The sequence below is a fragment of the Salmo salar genome, unplaced genomic scaffold (genome assembly GCF_905237065.1).
Source record: "Salmo salar unplaced genomic scaffold, Ssal_v3.1, whole genome shotgun sequence".
NCBI lineage: Eukaryota > Metazoa > Chordata > Actinopteri > Salmoniformes > Salmonidae > Salmo > Salmo salar.
The window spans coordinates 156198-180452 of NW_025548356.1; the positions used below are offsets into that span (position 1 = coordinate 156198).

At 42.8% G+C, this 24255-nt stretch overlaps 1 long non-coding RNA gene across 1 annotated transcript; it reads right to left on the reverse strand.

Moving 5' to 3' along the window:
* Window positions 1–444: 444 nt before the first annotated feature.
* On the reverse strand, window positions 445–18927 carry LOC123732922 (uncharacterized). Its single transcript, XR_006763496.1, has 5 exons — window positions 18301–18927; window positions 13703–13784; window positions 1230–1285; window positions 976–1029; window positions 445–613 (listed from the first exon to the last, which is right to left on the reverse strand). It is a non-coding gene; the product is annotated as an uncharacterized lncRNA (long non-coding RNA).
* Window positions 18928–24255: the final 5328 nt, after the last annotated feature.

The following is a 24255-nucleotide window of genomic DNA, read 5'->3' on the forward strand; positions in this document are numbered from 1 at the left end:
GCTGCTGCAGGAGTGGTGGTGGTGACAGCTGCTGCAGGAGTGGTGGTGGTGACAGCTGCTGCAGGAGTGGTGGTGGTGACAGCAGCTGCAGGAGTGGTGGTGGTGACAGCTGCTGCAGGGGTGGTGGTGGTGACAGCTGCTGCAGGAGTGGTGGTGGTAACAGCTGCTGCAGGAGTGGTGGTGGTGACAGCTGCTGCAGGAGTGGTGGTGGTGACAGCTGCTGCAGGAGTGGTGGTGGTGACAGCTGCTGCAGGAGTGGTGGTGGTGACAGCTGCTGCAAGAGTGGTGGTGGTGACAGCTGCTGCAGGGGTGGTGGTGGTAGCAGCTGCTGCAGGAGTGGTGGTGGTGACAGCTGCTGCAGGAGTGGTGGTGGTGACAGCTGCTGCAGGAGTGGTGGTGGTGACAGCTGCTGCAGGAGTGGTGGTGGTGACAGCTGCTGCAGGGGTGGTGGTGGTAGCAGCTGCTGCAGGAGTGGTGGTGGTGACAGCTGCTGCAGGAGTGGTGGTGGTGACAGCTGCTGCAGGAGTGGTGGTGGTGACAGCTGCTGCAGGGGTGTTGGTGGTAGCAGCTGCTGCAGGAGTGGTGGTGGGGATTCCTTGCAAGTTTGCTGCAACTACAGGGGTATGAAATTAACGTCTATAGGCTGATAAGGACATAACCCTTTTTTTCTGGCTGTAGTGGTAGAATGAGGCTGTGCATCCCCTCAAGACATATAGAACGTGTTTAACCTAATGAAAGGTTAACCACTAAGGAACATAAACACACACACACACACACACACACACTCACACACACACACACACACAGACACGCGCACACACACACACACACACACACACGCACACACACACACACACACACACACACACACACACACACACACACACACACACACACACACACACACACACACACACACACACACACACACACACACACACACACACACACACACACACACACACAGTGTATTACCTGCTAGCAGGAGGAGAATCATCAGAGGCTTCATATCCATGTCCTTTTATGTCTCTGTAGAGGTGAACCACACAACATCAATCATAAATGAACCCCATTGGATCTTCCATTAACAGCTGTTGAAGGATGATGTCATTGACCAACATTAATTAGAGATTAGTCAATATTCCAAAATCACATGATGTTCGTTGATATTCAAAAAAGCAATCCCATAATACTTCCAGTTGTATTAACGGTATCCCTTATGTGTTTACCAGTAGGTGTCTTTTCAGCCTGCTTCCAATGTCTTCAGCCCTCTGCTTTGCTTTCACTGTAAATTATTGTTATTATTGTCATTATTATGATTATTATCATCATTATTATTATTATTTTTATTATTATCATCATTATTAGTATTATTATCATCATCATTATTATCATTATTATTTTTATTAATATTATTATTATCATTATTATTATTATTATTACTATTATTATTATTTATTTAACCTTCTAAAAGTATAGCACACTGCTTAGGCACCCTATATACAGTATAGTGCACTGCTTAGGCACCCTATATACAGTATAGTGCACTGCTTAGGCACCCTATATACAGTATAGTGCACTGCTTAGGCACCCTATATACAGTATAGTGCACTGCTTAGGCACCCTATTCCCTATATACAGTATAGTGCACTGCTTAGGCACCCTATTCCCTATATACAGTATAGTGCACTGCTTAGGCACCCTATTCCCTATATACAGTATAGTGCACTATCTAGGCATCCTATTCCCTATATACAGTATAGTGCACTACCTAGGCACCCTATTCCCTATATACAGTAAAGTGCACTACTATTCCCTATATACAGTTTATTTTAATGTAAACCTTTATTTAACTAGGCAAGTCAGTTAAGAATAAATTATTATTTACAATGACGGCCTACACCGGCCAAACTCGGACGAGTGGGACTCCCACTCACGGGCCAGTTGTGATCCAGCCATGATTCGAACCAGTAATTATCTTAGTCATTGATTCAGTGTGGTAATTATCTTAACAATGTGAAGTGGAAGTGGGTCCAACCTGTTTCTTTCTCCCCTCCTGTGCCGACCACACCTCACTTTCATCTCCATCTCTCTCTGCATCTCTCTCTCTCTCTCTCTCTCTCTCTCTCTCTCTCTCTCTCTCTCTCTGTGTCTCTAAATTGTGAATCTGATTGGCCCTGGTGAAGCTACAACAACAATTCTATAAAAATATCCCGTCAAGCAATCACATTCACATATGGTTTTATACCTATAGCATCCCATTAATAACAGATGGCAACAGTTAGCCTACATCTATGGGTTTATACCTATAGCATCCCATTAATAACAGATGGCAACAGTTAGCCTACATCTATGGGTTTATACCTATAGCATCCCATTAATAACAGATGGCAACAGTTAGCCTACATCTATGGGTTTATACCTGTAGCATCCCATTAATAACAGATGGCAACAGTTAGTCTACATCTATGGGTTTACACCTATAGCATCCCATTAATAACAGATGGCAACAGTTAACCTACATCTATGGGTTTATACCTATAGCATCCCATTAATAACAGATGGCAACAGTTAGCCTACATCTATGGGTTTATACCTATAGTGTCCCATTAATAACAGATGGCAACAGTTAACCTACAACTATGGGTTTAGTCCTATAGCATCCCATTAATAACAGATGGAGATTTCAATTGCATAGTTAGGTCTAGGACTACTAATGTCTTGAAATAGGAAGAAAAATATAAATACAATTTGAACAAGCAATCATGACAGTCAAATTCACCGAAGCTGCTTCTTACCTGAGAATATCAGAGATGTTGTTTCAGCAAGAACCTGCGGTTTGTAGACTACTCAGATGAGAAAGTACGCACCAATAACTTCACCTCTCTGTCTGAGAACTAAAGATGATCAACTCCTGGGCAGAGGGGGTTTTGTACGATGACGGAATATGAGACTTGGAAGTTTATTCTAAGTTGCTGGACTCGTTTTTCCACTGCCATTTATGAGCGTCAATCACGCCTTTCAATAAAAATGTATCCACCTACAAGACCCGCAAAACGACTAACCAAAATCAAAAAGTGACTCTTAGACTACCTTAACCCTGACCTTAACCCTGACCTTAACCCCACCCTCAGTGTTATGATGTTTGTTCAAACCCAGATGAAGACAAACAACAAATACAAAGTGAGGGATCAATCACATTTATTCATAAAGCCCTTCTTACATCAGCTGACGTCACAAAGTGCTGTACAGAAACCCAGCCTAAAACACCACACAGCAAGCAATGCAGCTGTAGAAGCACGGTGGCTAGGAAAAACTCCCTAGAAAGGCAGGAACCTAGGAAGAAACCTAGAGAGGAACCAGGCTCTGAGGGGTGGACCAGTCCTCTTCTGGCTGTGCTGGGTGGAGATTAGAAACCTAGAGAGGAACCAGGCTATGAGGGGTGGACCAGTCCTCTTCTGGCTGTGCTGGGTGGAGATTAGAAACCTAGAGAGGAACCAGGCTCTGAGGGGTGGAGATTAGAAACCTAGAGAGGAACCAGGCTCTGAGGGGTGGACCAGTCCTCTTCTGGCTCTGCTGGGTGGAGATTAGAAACCTAGAGAGGAACCAGGATCTGAGCGGTGGGCCAGTCCTCTTCTGGCTGTGCTGGGTGGAGATTAGAAACCTAGAGAGGAACCAGGCTCTGAGGGGTGGAGATTAGAAACCTAGAGAGGAACCAGGCTCTGAGGGGTGGACCAGTCCTCTTCTGGCTCTGCTGGGTGGAGATTAGAAACCTAGAGAGGAACCAGGATCTGAGCGGTGGGCCAGTCCTCTTCTGGCTGTGCCAGATAGAGATTTAAGAGTGAATCAGCAACACGGTGTGGTCGCCCCCAGGTCAGGGTTCAATAGTCGCAGGAAGAACAGGAGGGGAGATAGGGGAGATAGAAACCAGTTGGACAGGCTGGGAGCATACCTAAGAACACACAGTACCCTAGATCAGACAGACTGACCTTAGCTCCCTGGCTATGCAACATAGATACTGGGCTCTGAGACAGGGGGGGGGGGTTCAGGGCCTTGTCTAAAGTTACCTCCAGACAGGGACAACCAGGGAGGATACCCACAGCCCCAACACCACTAGAGGGATATCAACAGACCACTAACTTACTACCCGGAGACAAGGATGAGTACAGCACACGAAGATCTGACAGAGTAGGGGGGGGTGTATAAACAGACAGGTTATGTATGTGCTGTGTGTGTGTTTACACCTGTTCCTGTGTAACCGATGTGTGCCCCTATTTCCACGGTTACGGTTAGGGCTGTTGCTGTTTAACCGATGTGTGCCCCTATTTCCACGGTTACGGTTAGGGCTGTTGCTGTGACCGTATTACCACCACACTAGCAGTCATGAGTCATGACCGCTGTCAAATTCCATATCTTGGTCATCTCCTCTAATGCACTCTGGACATGCATTGGTAGTACCCAACTCACTAACGACCATCAGGTCCTAATATCCTGGTACCCAAATCACTAACGACTATCGAGTCCTAATGTCCTGGTACCCAACTCACTAACGACCATTAGGTCCTAATGTCCTGGTACTCAGGGCTCTATTGTCACTCCATCAGGTCCTAATAGCCTGGTACTCAGGGCTCTATTGTCCCTCCATCAGGTCATAATGGCCTGGTACTCAGGGCTCTATTGTCCCTCCATCAGGTCCTATTGACCTGGTACTCAGGGCTCTATGGTCCCTCCATCAGGTCCTAATGGCCTGGTACTCTGGGCTCTATTGTCCCTCCATCAGGTCCTAATAGCCTGGTACTCAGGGCTCTATTGTCCCTCTAACAACTCTGACATCAAATGCAGTTGAAAATCACATCTATACTGTCAGATAGAGCAGCATGATTACAGTTCTCTAGACTGTCATATAGAGCAGCATGATTACAGTTCTCTATACTAAACCTCTAGTGAATGGTCCATAGAGTAAATATTTGTGTGAACATAAGATTCAACAACTGAGACATAAACTGAAAAAGTTCCACAGACATGTGACTAACAGAGATTGAATAATATGTCCCTAAACAAATGTGTGGTCAAAATCAAAAGTAACAGTCAGTATCTGGTGTGGCCACCAGCTGCTTTAAGTACTGTAGTGCATCTCCTCCTCATGTACTGCACCAGATTTGCCAGTTCTTGCTGTGAGATGTTAACCCAGTCTTTCACCTAGGCACCTGCAAGTTCACGGATATTTCAGGGGGGAATGGCCCTAGCCCTTACCCTCCGATCCAACAGGTCCCAGACGTGCTCAATGGGATTGAGATCTGGGCTCTTCGCTGGCCATGGCAGAACACTGACATTCCTGTCTTGCAGGAAATCACGCACAGAATGAGCAGTATGGCTGGTGGCATTGTCATGCTGGAGGGTCATGTCATGATGAGCCTGCAGGAAGGGTACCACATGAGGGAGGAGGATGTCTTCCCTGTAACGCACAGCGTTGAGATTGCCTGCAATGACAACAAGCTCAGTCCGATGATGCCGTGACACACCTCCCCAGACCATGACGGACCCTCCACCTCCAAATCGATCCCGCTCCAGAGTACAGGCCTCGGTGTAAAGCTCATTCCTTCGACGATAAACGCGAATCCGACATCTCACCTGGTGAGAAATAACCGCGACTTCGTCAGTGAAGAGCAATTTTTGCCAGTCCTGTCTGGTCCAGCGACGGTGGGTTTGTGCCCATAGGTGACGTTGTTGCCTGTGATGTCTGGTGAGGACCTGCCTTACAACAGGCCTACAAGCCCTCAGTCCAGCCTCTCTCAGCCTATTGCGGACAGTCTGAGCACTGATGGAGGGATTGTGCATTCCTGGTGTACCTCAGGCAGTTGTTGTTGCCATCCTGTACCTGTCCCGCAGGTGTGATGTTCGGATGTACCGATCCTGCGCAGGTGTTGTTACACGTGGTCTGCCACTGGGAGGACGATCAACTGTCCGTACTGTCTCCCTGTAGCGCTGTCTTAGGCATCTCACAGTACGGACATTGCAATTTATTGCTCTTGCCACATCTGCAGTCCTCATGCCTCCTTGCAGCATGCCTAAGGCACGTTCACGCAGATGAGCAGGGACCCTGGGCATCTTTCTTTTGGTGTTTTCCAGAGTCAGTAGAAAGGACTCTTTAGTGTACTAAGTTTTCATAACTTTGACCTTAAATGCCTACCGTCTGTAAGCTGTTAGTGTCTTAACCTCTTGGGGCTAGGTGGGACGCTAGCGTGCCACCCGTGGTGCACTCCATCAACAGCAGGTGCATTTCAAGAGCGGCAAATTTGAATCCAAATAAATGTCAAAATTCAAATTTTTCAAAAATACAACTATGTTACACCATTTGAAAGATAAACATCTCCTTAATCTAACCACGTTTTACGATTTCAAAAAGGTTTTACGGCGAAAGCATAAATTTAGAGTATGTTAGGACAGTACATTTACAAGAGTTGTGTGTAATGTTTTGTCAAGTCAAAGACAGGGTCACCAAAACCATAAAACCAGCTAAAATGATGCACTAACCTTTTACAATCTCCATCAGATGACACTCCTAGGACATTATGTTAGACAATGCATGCATTTTTAGTTCTATCAAGTTCATATTTATATACAAAAACAGCGTTTTACTATGGCATTGATGTTGAGGAAATCGTTTCCCTCCAATAACCGGCAGTCAAGTCAGCGTCAGAAATTAAATAATTAAAATTAGAAAACATTGGTAAAATATTATATTGTCATTTAAAGAATTATAGATTTACATCTCTTGAACGCAATCAACTTGCCAGATTTTAAAATAACCTTACTGGGAAATCACACTTTGCAATAATCTGAGCACTGCGCCCAGAAAAATACGCGTTGCGATACAGACTAGACGTCATGTTGGGGAGATCTAAAATCGAAAATACTATGTAAATAATCCATTACCTTTGATTCTCTTCATCAGATGTCACTTCCAGGTATCACAGGTCCATAACGAATGTAGTTTTGTTCAAAAAAGCTCATCATTTATGTCCAAAAATCTCCGTCTCGTTAGCACATGATGTAAGCCAGCCGGACTTCTCGTCATGAACGAGGGGAAAAATATATTTCCCTTCGTTCAAACATGTCAAACGTTGTATAGCATAAATCATTAGGGCCTTTTTAACCAGAACATGAATAATATTCAAGGTGGACGAATGCATACTCTTTTATAACGTATTGGAACGAGGGTACCCAACATGAACTAGCGCGCCAGGTGTCTAATGGGACATCACCGTTCCATGGCTCTTGTTCGGTCAGATCTCCCTCCAGAAGACTCAAAACACTTTGTAAAGGCTGGTGACATCTAGTGGAAGCAATAGGAAGTGCCAAAATATTCCTAAACCCCTGTGTTTTTCAATGGGATAGGTTTAAAGTCAATACAACACATCAGGTATCCACTTCCTGTCAGAAAATGTCTCAGGGTTTTGCCTGCCAAATGAGTTCTGTTATACTCACAGACACCATTCAAACAGTTTTGGAAACTTTAGAGTGTTTTCTATCCATATATAATAAGTATATGCATATTCTAGTTACTGGGTAGGATTAGTAACCAGATTAAATCGGGTACATTTTTTTTATCCAGACGTGCAAATGCTGCCCCCTAGACCCAACAGGTTAACGACCGTTCCACATGTACATGTTCATTAATTGTTTATGGTTCATTGAACAAGCATGGGATACAGTGTTTAAACCCCTTACAATGAAGATCTGTGAAGTTATTTGGATTTTTATGAATTATCTTTGAAAGACAGGGTCCTGAAAAAGGGACGTTTCTTTTTTTGCTGAGTTTATATATTAAATAAAAGGTCTGACTCAGATCACCGGCATACATGTGACAGTAAGAAACCAACTGACCTGTTCTAGAATCCTCATGTGACAGTAAGAAACCAACCGACCTGTTCTAGAATCCTCTTAACAACACAAAGAGTCAGGGCCCAACCTTACCCAGAAACACACAGGCTATTATAAAGCATCTATTCCCCAGTAACCCAGAGGCACATACTTCCCGCAAAACCATCTCAGAACGGCTCACACCCTATTTAGCCACCTTGTTGGGCGGAAAAAAAGACGAACAGAATTCCCAAAGCTGTACTCATCCCTCCGTCTCCTCCCACCACCTCATGGGCTCCACCCCTTGTTTCTATACCTCTAGTGAATGGTCTATAGTTCTATACCTCTAGTGAATGGTCTATAGTTCTATAGTTCTTTACCTCTAGTGAATGGTCTATAGTTCTATACCTCTAGTGAATGGTCTATAGTTCTATAGTTCTATACCTCTAGTGAATGATCTATAGTTCTATACCTCTAGTGAATGGTCTATAGTTCTATACCTCTAGTGAATTGTCTATAGTTCTATACCTCTAGTGAATGGTCTATAGTTCTATACCTCTAGTGAATGGTATATAGTTCTTTACCTCTAGTGAATGGTCTATATTTCTATACCTCTAGTGAATGGTCTATAGTTCTATAGTTCTTTACCTCTAGTGAATGGTCTATAGTTCTATAGTTCTATACCTCTAGTGAATGGTCTATAGTTCTATACCTCTAGTGAATGGTCTATAGTTCTATACCTCTAGTGAATGGTCTATAGTTCTAAACCTCTAGTGAATGGTCTATAGTTCTATAGATCTTTACCTCTAGTGAATGGTCTATAGTTCTATAGTTCTTTACCTCTAGTGAATGGTCTATAGTTCTATTCCTCTAGTGAATGGTCTATAGTTCTATAGTTCTATACCTCTAGTGAATGGTCTATAGTTCTTTACCTCTAGTGAATGGTCCATAGTTCTATTCCTCTAGTGAATGGTCTATAGTTCTATTCCTCTAGTGAATGGTCTATAGTTCTATAGTTCTTTACCTCTAGTGAATGGTCTATAGTTCTATTCCTCTAGTGAATGGTCTATAGTTCTATAGATCTTTACCTCTAGTGAATGGTCTATAGTGTACTATCCTCAGACTAGCTGGTTAGATGGGCACATTTTATACTATTCTTGTCTGAAAGGTGATAGCCTCGGGCTAGTGGATCTACTAGTCTGGTCTGAAAGGTAGTAGCCTCGCGCTAGTGGGTCTACTATTCTGGTCTGAAAGGTAGTAGCCTCGGGCTAGTGGGTCTACTATTCTTGTCTGAAAGGTAGTAGCCTCGGGCTAGTGGGTCTACTAGTCTGGTCTGAAAGGTAGTAGCCTCGGGCTAGTAGATCTACTAGTCTGGTCTGAAAGGTGGTAGCCTCGGGCTAGTGGGCTAGCTCACTTTCCATCCCTGACTGTAGTTGTGTTCGAATACTCATACTAACCGCACTAATGAACTAATAGTACATAGTATATACTCATTAAGTAATTAGTATACAGTATTTTAGTGTGGGTATTCTAACACAGCTTATTCCTCGAACACAGCTTATTGTGACTATAACTCTGCCAGGACATGCTTTCAGTGGTGTTGTCCAATTACCTGACACCAATGTAGTTAACCTCTAATTGGAGGTCCTACCAAAACTCCCAACATAGAAATAGAAAACTAGATTTAAACATAGAAATAGAAAACATAGAACCTAAACCAAAATCACCAAAACAAACACCCCTGCCACGCCCTGACCAAACTCCAATGCCAAATAACCTTTCACTGGTCAGGACATGACAGGCAGTTTTGGAGCAGTGGCTAATTCGTCCCACCTACGTAACAGCCAGTCTAATCCAGTGGCGCGATTTTTGAATCGTTTGAAATACTATTACTTCAATTTCTCAAACATATGACTATTTTACAGCTATTTAAAGACAAGACTCTCGTTTATCTAACCACACTGTCCGATTTCAAAAAGGCTTTACAACGAAAACAAAACATTAGATTATGTCAGGAGAGTGCCCAGCCAGAAATAATCAGACACCCATTTTTCAAGCTAGCATACAATGTCACATAAACCCAAAGCCACAGCTAAATGCAGCACTAACCTTTTATGATCTTCATCAGATGACACACCTAGGACATTATGTTATACAATACATGCATGTCTGTTCAATCAAGTTCATATTTATATCAAAAAACAGCTTTTTACATTAGCATGTGACGTTCAGAACTAGCATAGCCCCCGCAAACTTCCGGTGAATTTACTAACAATTTTACTAAATTACTCACGATAAACGTTCACAAAAAGCATAACAATTATTTTAAGAATTATAGATACATTACTCCTCTATGCACTCGATATGTCCGATTTTAAAATATCTTTTCGGATGAAGCACATTTTGCAATATTCTAAGTACATAGCCCAGCCATCAAGGGCTAGCTATTTAGACACCCGGCAAGTTTAGCCTTCACCAAAATCAGATTTACTATTATAAAAGTTTGATTACCTTTTGTTGTCTTCGTCAGAATGCACTCCCAGGACTTCTACTTCAATAACAAATGTAAGTTTGGTCCCAAATAATCCATCTTTATATCCAAATAGCGTCGTTTTGTTCGTGCGTTCTAGACACTATCAGAATGGTAATCCACGGTCGTGCGCATGGCGCAGAACGTGACAAAAGATTTCTAAATATTCCATTACCGTACTTCGAAGCATGTCAACCGCTGTTTAAAATCACTTTTTATGCAATTTATCTCGTTGAAAAGCGATAATATTCCGACCGGGAATCTGCAATATGCTAAACAGCCTAATGAATATACTCCACGGGGGCGAATCGCGCACGCGCCTCATTCAATGGTCCTCTGATCGGCCACTTGGATAAAGTGATAGTCTGTTTCAGCCTGAGGCTGCCTCGTCATCCTTCAGGATTTTCCCGGCTTCTGAGAGCCTATTGGAGCCCTGGGAATTGTCACGTTACAGCTAAGATCCTTACTCTTCAATAAACAGATGCAAGACGCACGACTCCTTGTCAGACAGGCCACTTCCTGCATGAAACCTTGTCAGGTTTTTGCCTGCCATAGGAGTTCTGTTATACTCACAGACACCATTCAAACAGTTTTAGAAACTTTAGGGTGTTTTCTATCCAAACCTGAACAATAATATGCATATTCTAGCTTCTGAGTTGGTGTAGGAGGCAGTTAAAAATGGGCACATATTTTTTCCAAAATTCTCAATACTGCCCCCTAGCCCAAACAGGTTAATTACAGGAGTACCCTGACTGGGACTCAAACCCTTGTGCCTGTGACTGTCATTCTAAAACCATTATACCGAAAGGTTAAAATCTCCTGGTGATGTCGCTAGGTGTTATATAAACTGTTACTCAGTATACGTCTGGAGACGAGAGTTGGTTATTTTGATGTTTTAAAAACCATGATGTTTTCCTCATATTCAGATTATCATCCTCCTCATTAATATTCGTAACTTTGTAAGCCAATAAAAAACACTGAACAACCTTTGTAGAAGGAAATCAGTCAATTTAAATATTCATTAGGCCCTAATATATGGCTGTCACATGACTTGGCAGGTGTGTAGCCATGGGTGGGTCTGGGAGGGCATAGGCCTACCCACTTGGCAGCCAGGCCCAGCCAATTAGAATGAGTTTTTCCCCACAAAAGCTTGCTATTAGACAGAAATAGTCCTCATGTGACAGTAAGAAACCAACTGACCTGTTCTAGAATCCTCATGTGACAGTAAGAAACCAACTGACCTGTTCTAGAATCCTCATGTGACAGTAAGAAAACAACCGACCTGTTCTAGAATCCTCTTAACAACACAAACAGTCAGGACCCAACCTTACCCGGAAACACACAGGCTATTATAAAGCATCTATTCCCCAGTAACCCAGAGGCACATACTTCCCCCAAAACCATCTCAGAACGGCTCACACCCCATTTAGCCACGTTGTTGGGCGGAACAAAAGATGAACAGAATTCCCAAAGCTGTACTCATCCCTCCGTCTCCTCCCACCACCTCATAGGCACCACCCCTCCCTCCCTTCCACTCCTTCCTCCCCACTCCTTCCACCCCTCCCTCCCCCCTCCTTCCACCACCCCTCCCTCCCCACTCCTTCCACCCCTCCCTCCCTCCCCACTCCTTCCACCCCTCCCTCCCTCCCCCCTCCTTCCACCACCCCTCCCTCCCCCCTCCTTGCACCCCTCCCTCCCTCCCCCCTCCTTCCCTCCCTCCCCCTCCTTCCACCACCCCATTTAATATTCACACATACTTACACACATGTGGTGTGTTTACCTATGTCAGTGCTCCGGTTGGTCTGGCTGCAGGTAGCTGGAACAGTGTGTGTGTTCACCTGTATCAGGCTGCAGGTAGCTGGAACAGTGTGTGTGTTCACCTGTATCAGGCTGCAGGTAGCTGGAACAGTGTGTGTGTTTACCTGTATCAGGCTGCACGTAGCTGGAACAGTGTGTGTGTTTACCTGTATCAGGCTGCAGGTAGCTGGAACAGTGTGTGTGTTCACCTGTATCAGGCTGCAGGTAGCTGGAACAGTGTGTGTGTTCACCTGTATCAGGCTGCAGGTAGCTGGAACAGTGTGTGTGTTCACCTGTATCAGGCTGCAGGTAGCTGGAACAGTGTGTGTGTTCACCTGTATCAGGCTGCAGGTAGCTGGAACAGTGTGTGTTCACCTGTATCAGGCTGCAGGTAGCTGGAACAGTGTGTGTGTTTACCTGTATCAGGCTGCAGGTAGCTGGAACAGTGTGTGTGTTTACCTGTATCAGGCTGCAGGTAGCTGGAACAGTGTGTGTGTTTACCTGTATCAGGCTGCAGGTAGCTGGAACAGTGTGTGTGTTCACCTGTATCAGGCTGCAGGTAGCTGGAACAGTGTGTGTGTTTACCTGTATCAGGCTGCACATAGCTGGAACAGTGTGTGTGTTTACCTGTATCAGGCTGCAGGTAGCTGGAGCAGTGTGTGTGTTTTCACCTGTATCAGGCTGCAGGTAGCTGGAGCAGTGTGTGTGTTCACCTGTATCAGGCTGCAGGTAGCTGGAACAGTGTGTGTGTTCACCTGTATCAGGCTGCAGGTAGCTGGAACAGTGTGTGTGTTCACCTGTATCAGGCTGCAGGTAGCTGGAACAGTGTGTGTGTTCACCTGTATCAGGCTGCAGGTAGCTGGAACAGTGTGTGTGTTTACCTGTATCAGGCTGCAGGTAGCTGGAACAGTGTGTGTGTTCACCTGTATCAGGCTGCAGGTAGCTGGAACAGTGTGTGTGTTTACCTGCATCAGGCTGCAGGTAGCTGGAACAGTGTGTGTGTTTACCTGTATCAGGCTGCAGGTAGCTGGAACAGTGTGTGTGTTCACCTGTATCAGGCTGCAGGTAGCTGGAACAGTGTGTGTTCACCTGTATCAGGCTGCAGGTAGCTGGAACAGTGTGTGTGTTCACCTGTATCAGGCTGCAGGTAGCTGGAACAGTGTGTGTGTTTACCTGTATCAGGCTGCAGGGAGCTGGAACAGTGTGTGTGTTTACCTGTATCAGGCTGCAGGTAGCTGGAACAGTGTGTGTGTTTACCTGTATCAGGCTGCAGGTAGCTGGAACAGTGTGTGTGTTTACCTGTATCAGGCTGCAGGTAGCTGGAACAGTGTGTGTGTTTACCTGTATCAGGCTGCAGGTAGCTGGAACAGTGTGTGTGTTCACCTGTATCAGGTAACGACACATATTGTGTGCTCCTGGGTGTGTCTCTCTCTGTGTGTGTGTGTGTGTGTGTGTGTGTGTGTGTGTGTGTGTGTGTGTGTGTGTGTGTGTGTGTGTGTGTGTGTTACTCACGGGAGAGGAATTTGCTGACGTTGTTGGAAACTCTGAAGAGCATGCAAGCTTTTTTTAGATGCTCCCCTCTCCTCACATGGATCTGAAATCAATCAATCAAAACATCAATACATCAATCAATCAATCAATTCATAAACCAACCAATACATCAATCAACACATCAATGAACCAATACATCAATCAATACATATATTAACCAAAACATATATCAATACATCAATCAATACATCACCCAATACATCAATCAACCAATACATCAAACAACCAAAATATCAATCAACTAGTCAATATATCAACTAATACATCAACCAATATATCAACTAATACATCAACCAATACATCAACCAATATATCAACCAATACATCAACCAATACATCAACCAATACATCAACTAATACATCAACCAATATATCAACCAATACATCAACCAATATATCAACCAATACATCAACCAATACATCAACCAATCAACCAATATATCAATCAACCAACCAATACATCCATCAACCAACACATCAATAAACCAACCAATACATCAATCAACCAATATATCAATCAACCTATCAATACATCAACCAAACAATATATCAATCAACCAACCAATACATCCATCAACCAATACATAAATCAACCAAACAATACATCAATCAACTATTAAACATCATTCAACCAACCAATAGATAGACCAATCAATACATAAACCAACCAATACATCAATCAATCAATCAACACATCAACCAACCAAGACATCAATGAACCAATACATCAATCAACCAATCAACACATCAACCCACCAATACATAAACATATACATCAATCAACCATCCAATACATCAACCAACCAATACATCAACCAACCAATACATCAATCAACCAACCAATATATCAACAAACCAATGAATAATCAAGTAACCCACCAATACATCAACCAATCAGCAAATACATCAATCAACAAAAAATACATCAACCAACCAAAACATCAACCAACACCTCAACCATCCAATACATCAATCAACCAACCAATGCATCAATAAACCAACCAATACATCATCCAATACATCAATCAACCAACCAATGCATCAATAAACCAACCAATACATCAACCAACCAATGCATAAATCAACCAATCAACACATCAACCAACCAATACATCAACCAACCAATGCATAAATCAACCAATCAACACATCAACCAACCAATACATCAATAAACCAACCAATACATCAACCAACCAATGCATAAATCAACCAATCAACACATCAACCAACCTATATATCAACCAACCAATACATCAACCAACCAATGCATAAATCAACCAATCAACACATCAACCAACCTATATATCAACCAACCAATGCATAAATCAACCAATCAACACATCAACCCACCAATACATCAACCAATACATCAATCAACCAACCAATGCATCAATCAACACATCAATTAATACATCAATAAACCAACCAATACATCAACCAATACATCAACCAACAAACGAACACATCAATCAACCAACCAATACATCAATCAACCAACCAAATCATCCATCAACCAACCAACACATAAATCAACCAATCAACACATCAACCAACCTATATATCAACCAACCAATACATCAACCAACCAATGCATAAATCAACCAATCAACACATCAACCCACCAATACCTCAACCAACCAACCAAATCATCCATCAACCAACTAACACATCAATCAACCAATACATCAACCAACCAATACATCAACCAATACATTAACCAATCAGCAAATACATAAATTAATACACCAACCAACCAATACATCAACCAATAATAAATTAATAAATCAACCAATCAACACATCAACCAACCAATACATCAATCAACCAATATATCAACCAATACATAAATTAATAAATCAACCAACCAATACATCAATCAACAACTACATTAATCAGCTAATTCATCACTCAACCAATACACCAAAAAAATACAACAATATATACATCAATTAATAAGTACATCAACCAATGCATCAATCAATACCTCAACCAATAGTTCAACCAACCAACCAAGCCATCAATCAACCAACCAATACATCAATCAATACATCAATAATCAACTAACCCACCAATACATCTATCAACCAATACATCTATCAACAAATCAATACATTAACCAATACATCAACCAATACGTCAATCAACCAATACATTAATCAGTCAACCAATACATAAACAAATACATCATTCAAGCAACCTTTACATTAACCAATACATCAATCAATACATCAATAATCAACTAACCCACCAATACATCTATCAATCAATACGTCAATCAACCAACCTTTACATCAGCCAATACATCAGTCAACCTACCAATACACCAACCAACCAATACATCAAACAAACAAATACATCAATCAATCAACCAACCAATACACCAATACACAAACCAATACATCAACCAACCAATATATCAACCAACCAATACATCAACCAATACATCAACCAATACATCAATCAACCAACCAATACACCAATGAACCAATACATCAATCAACCAATCCATCAATCAGTCAATACGTCAACCAGTCAATACATCAACCAGTCAATACATCAATCCATCAACCAATCAATACATCAACCAGTAAATAAATCAATCAATCCATAATCACAGCATCAGGTATTATCATCTGGCCCCCAGGAGTGTAGTTCTACCTGAGTGGATATTGCTGGGTAGTGTTATAGCAGTAGAGGATGCTGGGTAGTGGGATAGCAGTAGAGGATGCTGGGTAGTGTAGTGCATATAGCAGAAGAGGATGTTGGGTAGTGTAGTGGTATACCAGTAGAGGATGCTGGATAGTGGTATAGCAGTAGAGGATGCTGGGTAGTGGAATAGCAGTAGAGGATGCTGGGTAGTAGTATTGCTGTAGAGGATGCTGGGTAAAGGTATAACAGTAGAGGATGCTGGATAGTGGTATAGCAGTAGAGGATGCTGGGTAGTGGAATAGCAGTAGAGGATGCTGGGTAGTGGTATAGCAGTAGAGGATGCTGGGTAGTGTAGTGGTAGAGCAGTAGAGAACGCTGGGTAGTGTAGTGGTATAGCGGTAGAGGATGCTGGGTAGTGTAGTGGTTGAGCAGTAGAGTTTGCTGGGAAGTGTAGTGGTATGGCAGTAGAGGTTGCTGGGTAGTGTAGTGGTATAGCAATAGAGGATGCTGGGTAGTGGTAGAGCGGTAGAGGATGCTGGGTAGTATAGTGGTAGAGCGGTAGAGGATGCCTGGTAGTGTAGTGGTAGAGGATGCTGGGTAGTGTAGTGGTATAGCAATAGAGGATGCTGGGTATTGGTAGAGCGGTAGAGGATGCTGGGTAGTATAGTGGTAGAGTGGTAGAGGATGCTGGGTAGTGTAGTGGTAGAGGATGCTGGGTAGTGTAGTGGTATAGCAGTAGAGGATGCTGGGTAGTGTAGTGGTATAGCGGTAGAGGATGCTGGGTAGTGTAGTGGTAGAGCAGTAGAGGATGCCTGGTAGTGTAGTGGTATGGCAGTAGAGTTTGCTGGGAAGTGTAGTGGTATAGCAGTAGAGGATGCTGGGTAGTGCAGTGGTATTGCAATAGAGGATGCTGGGTAGTCGTAGAGCAGTAGAGGATGCTTGGTAGTGTAGTGGTATAGCCGTTGAGGATGCTGGGTAGTGGTAGAGCAGTAGAGGATGCTGGGTAGTGTAGAGGTATAGCAGTAGAGGATGCTGGGTAGTGTAGTGGTTTGAGCAGTAGAGGATGCTGGGTAGTGGTAGAGCGGTAGAGGATGCTGGGTAGTGTAGTGGTAGAGCGGTAGAGGATGCTGGGTAGTGTAGTGGTAGAGGATGCTGGGTAGTGTAGTTGTATAGCGGTAGAGGATGCTGGGTAGTGTAGTGGTATATCGGTAGAGGATGCTGGGTAGTGTAGTGGTATAACGGTAAAGGATGCTGGGTAGTGTAGTGGTATAGCAGTAGAGGATGCTGGGTAGTGTAGTGGTAGAGGATGCTGGGTAGTGTAGTGGTATATCGGTAGAGGATGCTGGGTAGTGTAGTGGTATAGCAGTAGAGGATGCTGGGTAGTGTAGTGGTAGAGGATGCTGGGTAGTGTAGTGGTATATCAGTAGAGGATGCTGGGTAGTGTAGTGGTAGAGGATGCTGGGTAGTGTAGTGGTATATCGGTAGAGGATGCTGGGTAGTGTAGTGGTATAACGGTAGAGGATGCTGGGTAGTGTAATGGTATAGCAGTAGAGGATGCTGGGTAGTGGTAGAGCGGTAGAGGATGCTGGGTAGTGTAGTGGTAGAGGATGCTGGGTAGTGTAGTTGTATAGCGGTAGAGGATGCTGGGTAGTGTAGTGGTAGAGGATGCTGGGTAGTATAGTGGTAGAGCGGTAGAGGATGCTGGGTAGTGTAGTGGTAGAGGATGCTGGGTAGTGTAGTGGTATAGCGGTAGAGGATGCTGGGTAGTGTAGTGGTATATCGGTAGAGGATGCTGGGTAGTGTAGTGGTATAACGGTAAAGGATGCTGGGTAGTGTAGTGGTATAGCAGTAGAGGATGCTGGGTAGTGTAATGGTATAGCAGTAGAGGATGCTGGGTAGTGTAGTTCTACCTTAACCAGTATGTATGAGTGGAGGATCATGAGGTTGGTGTTCATCTCAGCAGGGATTCTGATCTTCTGTGTCTGCAGCTCAGTGTACATGCTGAACAGCATGTCATGGGCGTTTTCTACATTGTTGAATAATAGTGAAGACATCAACACTATGAAATAATACATATGGAATCATGTAGTAACTAAAAAAGTGTTAAACAATTCAAGAAATAGTCAATAGTCTCTACTGTAGTCTAGAGGTGAGTCTCAATAGTCTCTAGTGTAGTCTGGAGGTTTAAGTAATTATCCTAACCTGTTCTATCACCTGCTCTACCATTCTTCCCCCCTATTGACACATGGCTCAGCCCATGTATCAATATTGCTGCATTTCTAAACAATGTCTTTGGTAAGATTAGTAAATGATCCTTATGTCAGACCTTCTCTTGTAGGATGCCCCCTTTCATTTTCCACATGTCCAATTCTCCCTGGGGCCTTCATCCTTGGCTATCCTGTAACAATTCTCTGTCAAGTGTCTTATCGTCTTTAAGATTTAACAACTACTTTCAACAAAATTATAATTCTCTTTTCCTAGCGAATTTACCAAACATAACTTAAAATCAAAACTAAAATACATGCCAATGGAGCCGTTAGTCTCTCCATGAATTAATATCCTAAAGCTAAGTGAACCAAATTCTCTTTCTATCTTCTCCTGCTGGCCCCCCTCCTTTCTTCCTGCTCCTCCCCAACCCTCAAGGTTTCATGGGATATTGCTTACTATCTTCTCCTGCTGGCCCCCCTCCTTTCTTCCTGCTACTCCCCAACCCTCAAGGTTTCATGGGATATTGCTTACTATCTTCTCCTGCTGGCCCCCCTCCATTCTTCCTGCTCCTCCCCAACCCTCAAGGTTTCATGGGATATTGCTTACTATCTTCTCCTGCTGGCCCCCTCCATTCTTCCTGCTACTCCCCAACCCTCAAGGTTTCATGGGATATTGCTTACTATCTTCTCCTGCTGGCCCCCCTCCATTCTTCCTGCTACTCCCCAACCCTCAAGGTTTCATGGGATATTGCTTACTATCTTCTCCTGCTGGCCCCCCTCCATTCTTCCTGCTACTCCCCAACCCTCAAGGTTTCAGCAGTGCGGGGAGGACTTCTCCGTCTGCCCTTCCTTCTATCGGTCTGTAGCTTTTTCTCATAACAGTCAGTATCAAATATGGGTTGTTTCCAAATATTGACTAAATGTCTCACTGTCTCCCTGGTTGCACTCCTGGCTTTTTAGAAAAATCAGCATGTCTATAGTCTTAATATCAAGATTATTCCATAGCTACTTAAATTTATCTCGATACCCTCAATGATCCTGGATCACCTACATATGTCATATATTCCTGTCCTGTTGGCTTAGAATATATCCTAAATACTTGACATAAGTCTAGTATTATTAAACTTTTCTTGTTAACTCAATAACCTTGTTCAATAGCAAAATATAATAATACTTATTATATCAATTCCACAGCCTTGTTGTGTTAAATCTCTTCAATTGAATACAACAACAGCTGACTACGTAAAGGAAAATACTTATCTAAATAATGTATAAAAATACTACTACTGGTCAAAAGATATTAAAATAACATAATCAGATCAAAATGACTAATCTGTACTACTCCACAAAGGAAAATTATTGCACCCTTATTGTTCTAGGAAAATAGACTTAAACAATACATCAACCAATACATAACGTAATAAATAAACCAACCAATACATCAATCAACCAATCAACACATCAACCAACCAATACATCATTCAGCTAATTCATCACTCAACCAATACACCAAACAATAAAAAAATCAATACATCAATTAATAAGTGCATCAATCAATACCTCAACCAATAGTTCAACCAACCAACCAATACATCAATCAACCAACCAATGCATCAACCAATACATCAACCAATACATCAACCAACCAATACATTAACAATACATCAACCAACCAATACATCAACCAACCAATACAGTAATCAACCAATACATCAATCAACCAACCAATACATCAATCAATACATCAATCAACCAATCAATAATCAACTAACCCACCAATACATCAATCAACCAATATGTCAATCAACCAACCAATACATTAACCAATACATCAATCAACCAATACATCAATCAGTCAACCAATACATAAACAAATACATCAATCAAGCAACCTTTACATCAACCAATACATCAATCAATATGTCAGTCAACCAACCAATACATCAGCCAATACATCAGTCAACCAACCAATACACCAACCAACCAATACATCAACCAACCAATACATCAACCAATACATCAATCAACCAACCAATACACCAACGATCCAATACATCAATCAACCAATCCATCAATCAGTCAATACATCAACCAGTCAATACATCAATTAGTCACTACATCAATCCATCAACCAATCAATACATCAACCAGTCAATAAATCAATCAATCCATAATCACAGCATCAGGTATCATCATCTGGCCCCCAGGAGTGTAGTTCTACCTGAGTGGATATTGCTGGGTAGTGTTATAGTAGTAGAGGATGCTGGGTAGTGGGACAGTAGTAGAGGATGCTGGGTATTGTAGAGCTATAGCAGAAGAGGATGTTGGGTAGTGTAATGGTATAGCAGTAGAGGATGCTGGATAGTGGTATAGCAGTAGAGGATGCTGGGTAGTGGTATTGCTGTAGAGGATGCTGGGTAAAGGTATAACAGTAGAGGATGCTGGGTAGTGTAGTGGTAGAGCAGTAGAGGATTCTGGGTAGTGGTACAGGAGTAGAGGATTCTGGGTAGTGGTACAGGAGTAGAGGATTCTGGGTAGTGGTATAGCAGTAGAGGATGCTGGGTAGTGGTATAGGATTAGAAAATTCTGGGTAGTGTAGTGGTAGAGCAGTAGAGAATGCCGGGTAGTGTAGTGGTATAGCGGTAGAGGATGCTGGGTAGTGTAGTGGTAGAGCAGTAGAGTTTGCTGGGAAGTGTAGTGGTATAGCAGTAGAGGATGTCTGGTAGTGTCGTGGTCTGGCAGTAGAGTTTGCTGGGAAGTGTAGTGGTATAGCAGTAGAGGATGCCTGGTAGTGTAGTGGTATGGCAGTAGAGGTTGCTGGGTAGTGAAGTGCTATAGTGGTAAAGGATGTTGGCTAGTGTAGTTGTATAGCAGTAGAGGATGCTGGGTAGTGCAGTGGTATTGCAATAGAGGATGCTGGGTAGTCGTAGAGCAGTAGAGGATGCTTGGTAGTGTAGTGGTATAGCCGTTGAGGATGCTGGGTAGTGGTAGAGCAGTAGAGGATGCTGGGTAGTGTAGAGGTATAGCAGTAGAGGATGCTGGGTAGTGTAGTGGTTTGAGCAGTAGAGGATGCTGGGTAGTGGTAGAGCGGTAGAGGATGCTGGGTAGTGTAGTGGTAGAGGATGCTGGGTAGTGTAGTTGTATAGCGGTAGAGGATGCTGGGTAGTGTAGTGGTATATCGGTAGAGGATGCTGGGTAGTGTAGTGGTATAACGGTAAAGGATGCTGGGTAGTGTAGTGGTATAGCAGTAGAGGATGCTGGGTAGTGTAATGGTATAGCAGTAGAAAATGCTGGGTAGTGTAGTTCTACCTTAACCAGTATGTATGAGTGGAGGATTATGAGATTGGTGTTCATCTCAGCAGGGATTCTGATCTTCTGTGTCTGCAGCTCAGTGTACATGCTGAACAGCATGTCATGGGCGTTTTCTACATTGTTGAATAATAGTGAAGACATCAACACTATGAAATAATACATATGGAATCATGTAGTAACTAAAAAAGTGTTAACCTGTTAGGGCTAGGGGGCAGTATTGACACGGCTGGATAAAAAACATACCCGATTTAATCTGGTTACCACTCCTACCCAGTAACTAGAATATGCATATACTTAATCCATATGGATAGAAAACACCCTAAATTTTCTAAAACTGTTTGAATGGTGTCTGTGAGTATAACAGAACTCAAATGGCAGGTCAAAACCTGAGAGATTCCTTTACAGGAAGTGGCCTGTCTGACCATTTCTTGAACTTCTTTTCCATCTCTATCATTTACTAAGGATCTCTGCTCTAACGTGACACTTCCCACGTCGTCCATAGGCGCTCAGAGCCCTGGAAAAAACAGAATGTCGTCATTCCAGCCCCAGGCTGAAACACATTATCGCCTTTCTCAAGTGGCCGATCAAGGGACACTCGGCTTATGCGCATGACCCCGACCGCCCCCGCCTTTGGGATTTTTTCCTCTGTTTGCCGAAAAGGAGATTCCCTGTCGGAATATTATCGCTTTTCTACGAGAAAAATGTCGTAAAAATTGATTTTAAACAGCGGTTGACATGCTTCGAAGTACGGTAATGGAATATTTAGAATTTTATTGTCATGAATTGCGCCATGCGCGCGACACTTCTTTACTATTTCGGATAGTGTCTGGAACGCACAAACAAAACGCCGCTATTCGGATATAACGATGGATTATTTTGGACCAAACTACCATTTGTTATTGAAGTAGCAGTCCTGGGTGTGCATTCTGACGAAGACAACAAAAGGTAATCAAACTTTTATAATAGTAAATATGATTATGGTGAGTGCTAAACTTGCCGGGTGTCTAAATAAGCGAGCCCGTGATGCCTGGGCTATGTACTTAGAATATTGCAAAATGTGCTTTCACCAAAAAGCTATTTTAAAATCGGACATATCGAGTGCATAGAGGAGGTCTGTATCTATAATTCTTAAAAAAATTGTTATGCTTTTTGTGAACGTTTATCGTGAGTAATTTAGTAAAATGTTAGCGAATTCCCGGAAGTTTGCGGTGTGGTATGCTAGTTCTGAACGTCACATGTTAATGTAAAAAGCTGGTTTTTGATATAAATATATACTTGATTGAACAAAACATGCATGTATTGTATAACATAATGTCCTAGGGTTGTCATCTGATGAAGATCATCAAAGGTGAGTGCTGCATTTAGCTGTCTTCTGGGTTTTGGTGACATTATATGCTGGCTTGAAAAATGGGTGTCTGATTATTTCTGGCTTGGTACTCTGCTGACATAATCTAATGTTTTGCTTACGTTGTAAAGCCTTTTTGAAATCGGACAGTGTGGTTAGATTAACGAGAGTCTTGTCTTTAAATGGCTGTAAAATAGTCATATGTTTGAGAAATTGAAGTAATAGGATTTTTAAGGTTTTGAAAATCGTGCCACAGGCTGGCAGTGGCTGTTACGTAGGTGGGACGCAAGCGTCCCACCTAGCCCATAGAGGTTAAACAATTCAAGAAATAGTCAATATTCTCTAGTGTAGTCTGGAGGTTTAAGTAATTATCCTAACCTGTTCTATCACCTGCTCTACCATTCTTCCCCCTATTGATACATGGCTCAGCCCATGTATCAATATTGCTGCATTTCTAAACAATGTCTTTGGTAAGATTAGTAAATGATCCTTATGTCAGACCTTCTCTTGTAGGATGCCGCCTTTCATTTTCCACATGTCCAATTCTCCCTGGGGCCTTCATCCTTGGCTATCCTGTAACAATTCTCTGTCAAGTGTCTTATCGTCTTTAAGATTTAACAACTACTTTCAACAAAATTATAATTCTCTTTTCCTAGCGAATTTACCAAACATAACTTAAAATCAAAACTAAAATACATGCCAATGGAGCCGATAGTCTCTCCATGAATTAATATCCTAAAGCTAAGTGAACCAAATTCTCTTTCTATCTTCTCCTGCTGGCCCCCCTCCTTTCTTCCTGCTACTCCCCAACCCTCAAGGTTTCATGGGATATTGCTTACTATCTTCTCCTGCTGGCCCCCCTCCATTCTTCCTGCTCCTCCCCAACCCTCAAGGTTTCATGGGATATTGCTTACTATCTTCTCCTGCTGGCCCCCCTCCTTTCTTCCTGCTACTCCCCAACCCTCAAGGTTTCATGGGATATTGCTTACTATCTTCTCCTG